The following is a 3,588-nucleotide window of genomic DNA, read 5'->3' as shown; positions in this document are numbered from 1 at the left end:
TTTTTTTTTTTTTTTTTTTTTTTTTTTTTTTTTTTTTTTTTTTTTTTTTTTTTTTTTGCGACGCAGTTTTACTTTGATATAACGTTGCAATTACACGGAACGTGAATCGGAACTTTATTTTCTCCGTCGATGGCTAATTGCATGCGAGAACGACGATCATTTTCCGCGCTCCTCGGAGAGGAGAGGAAGAAGGGGTAAAGAGTGAGGAGAGGGGGATCTCCTCTGCGCCGCGTTTTACGGCACTTTCTTTTCCTGCACAGAGAGAGAAGGATTTCATGGACCCGCTTGGGATAAATTCAACATCGCGTTTTTTTCTCGGGAACCTTTTCTTATTGATTATTCCAGCTTATTAATTGAAACTGGAAATGCAACTTTATTATCACTTTATTATCACGCAAAAAGAGAAATAAAAAATATTTAGGGTAAGGAAACTCTAAATTGGATTAGACGCTAGTTTCGGATTAAATAATTTTTTCTTTTAAATATCATCAAATTCACATTTTTTTTAATCCTTAGTGTAATTGCTATTTACTCCTGTTTATTAGATACAATGACGTATATTTTATTTATATTGTCAATCAAATGTATAAGACGTATAAATGTAAGAATTGTATTGTATAATATAATATTAAATTGGATAAAAAATAATTTTATGTTAATTGTAAATTGTATTTGCAATTGCTTGTTTTCCAATTACGTTGACAATTTAATTATGAAATAAGTGCATTTTTGATGATACACACATTATTTAAAATGTATAAAAAATTATATTGAATATTTTAGCTTTTAACTTTGAAGTAAATAATTTTAGTGCCATAGAAATATATTTAAAAATACCATTTTTATATCCAATATTTATTTAAAATGTGTCTTTTACGAACATTTGCATTAATTGTATGAAAATATGTCAAAATAGTCTTCCATTTTAATTCTATTTTAATTTTAAAACTCTTCTTGCTTGTTAACTTATTATAATTATTATTATATTTATATATAATAATAAATTAATAAATAAAACAATATTAACTTTATATATCCCTACAGCTAGATTATTTACATTATTTATTTCTATAAATACATACATACATTCCTTATCATTTACATTAATTACTTTTAAACAATTGATGCAACATTAATAAGAATTAAATGCTTGGAAACACTTGACTCGGATTATAATTGAAGACGAATAATCATCCCGAGTCAATTTTCTCGCGCGTTACATTCGTTTAGCGCTTCATAGGCACGGCAACGAAATAGCGCGTCTTTACGGGAATTCACGAGAGATTACGTGAAACTTCGTGGTCGAGTGAAGTCATTAAGGGATGCCGTATAATTTCCAATGTCGGCGAGATGCAGGATATCGCCACGAAGAAGTCATTTGCCGCGCGCTGGGACGTAAACTGCAGCGAATGAAATGCACCTCGATGAATACGGCACTGTTGCAACGCGATATCCGCCGTACATTTGTGTGTACGGAGGAAATCAGATCTCGAACATGAGGAAGGAAAGGATAAGCAATAGAGTAGATTCGACTTTGCGTCTCGTCGTACAAGAATACAAGAGTTTGCTGGGAAAGAGATGCTGCTAATCTTCTGCAGCAGAGATCGTTTGATTTAAACGCGTCATAGATAAAGACTATTTTTTATTAAAATGAGTTTTTTTTTTGGTTTTTTTTTTAGAGGTAAGGCCTGTTTTATATATAAATGATTTATCATTCAAAATTTAATCAAAAATCCATTTATAATTTTACGTGCGACATATCTTGTATTTTGTATATTTTACTTTTTTAAATATATTAAATGATAAAATATATCTCGTATTCTGTTTCAAATTTTATCATAAGTTATGAAACAAGTTTTAAAGAGGCTTAATTAATTAATACAGAAATTTATTAACATATTCGATAATTAAACAAATATTTGGTATAGAAAAGTATTAGTTCTCACATGCTTAATCATACATGTTTATGAATTTTTAAAGGTGTCATTTATAAAAGTTATGAAATTATAAAAAGATCCATGTTAATTATAATTGAATTTCCGTACAACAGGTTTTTCTGATTCATCATTAATCTATTTGCGACGTCTATGCGTAAGATCGTGCGAGTGTAATCCCACACAGAGCTACAAATCTAATCGATATCTACTGGATATCGACATATCCATATAATGTCCATATCTACTATGGATAATCTTCATTGGATATTGTATGGATACCTAGTGGATGTTTTTGTAGATATTCACTGGATATTGTATAGATACCTAGTGGATATTTATGTAGATATTCATTGGATATTGTATGGATACCTAGTGGATGTTTTTGTAGATATTCACTGGATATTGTATAGATACCTAGTGGATATTTATGTAGATATTCATTGGATATTGTATGGATACCTAGTGGATGTTTTTGTAGATATTCACTGGATATTGTATAGATACCTAGTGGATATTTATGTAGATATTCATTGGATATTGTATGGATACCTAGTGGATGTTTTTGTAGATATTCACTGGATATTGTATAGATACCTAGTGGATATTTATGTAGATATTCATTGGATATTGTATGGATACCTAGTGGATATTTATGTAGATATTCATTGGATATTGTATGGATACCTAGTGGATATTTATGTAGATATTCATTGGATATTGTATGGATACCTAGTGGATATTTATGTAGATATTCATTGGATATTGTATGGATACCTAGTGGATATTTATGTAGATATTCATTGGATATTGTATAGATACCTAATGGATATTTATGTAGATATCCTATAGATATTTATGAGATCTCGAATGGCGGACATTTGGATATCCGTAACATGTCTAATAGCTGTTTCTGTATATCCTGTGGATATCCCTGGTAGACATTGAAGATATCTAGCAGATATCTAATACATATCATTTTTCTGTGTGGGATATAATAGAATTTTCCGGAGATCGCCGTATAATTCTTCTTTTATTTTTCTACAGAGTCCATTATATAGTTATCTCGAGAAACCCATCTCTTCGTTGCCGATCGTGATCCTCCCATATGTGGTGCCGAACTCGTGATCGTCGTTTCTGTATTATTGCCCAATTACCTGCTTATCTTGGCTCGTCTAATGATCCGATACTAATCATTTCTGTTCTTCTTTCTCACCGCGTATTGTTGCGAGCGAGCATGTTCTCGATTAAAAATCTTAAGGATGGCACATTTTCTTTACATCCTCCTGTACCGACGCCCAACTGTAACTTTATTCTTCCGCTTTCTAGTGTTTTCACTGAAGAAATTGCACGCGGCTTAATGAAGGTAATCATTAAAAAATAACAGTCGTTAAATTTATATCTATATGCGTATCAAGAAGCTCTGAGAGTTCGAGAAAACATCACGCAGAATTATTTTTCAATTCAAATCGTTATTCTTTTTTTTAAATTAATTGACACAATATCCTGAGACATCGCGCAAGAATTGAAATAATATTTATGAGAGTTGAACTATACATTTATTAAATAATAATAATAATAATTGATTGATTTTATTAATAATTTTAATTACTTTAATTATTAAGAAAGCCCAAATTATTTTTCTGTTTGATTA

The sequence above is a fragment of the Formica exsecta genome, unplaced genomic scaffold, assembly GCF_003651465.1.
Source record: "Formica exsecta isolate Colony F162 unplaced genomic scaffold, ASM365146v1 scaffold49, whole genome shotgun sequence".
In the NCBI taxonomy this organism is placed as follows: Eukaryota; Metazoa; Arthropoda; class Insecta; order Hymenoptera; family Formicidae; genus Formica; species Formica exsecta.
This window is presented reverse-complemented; position numbering follows the sequence as displayed.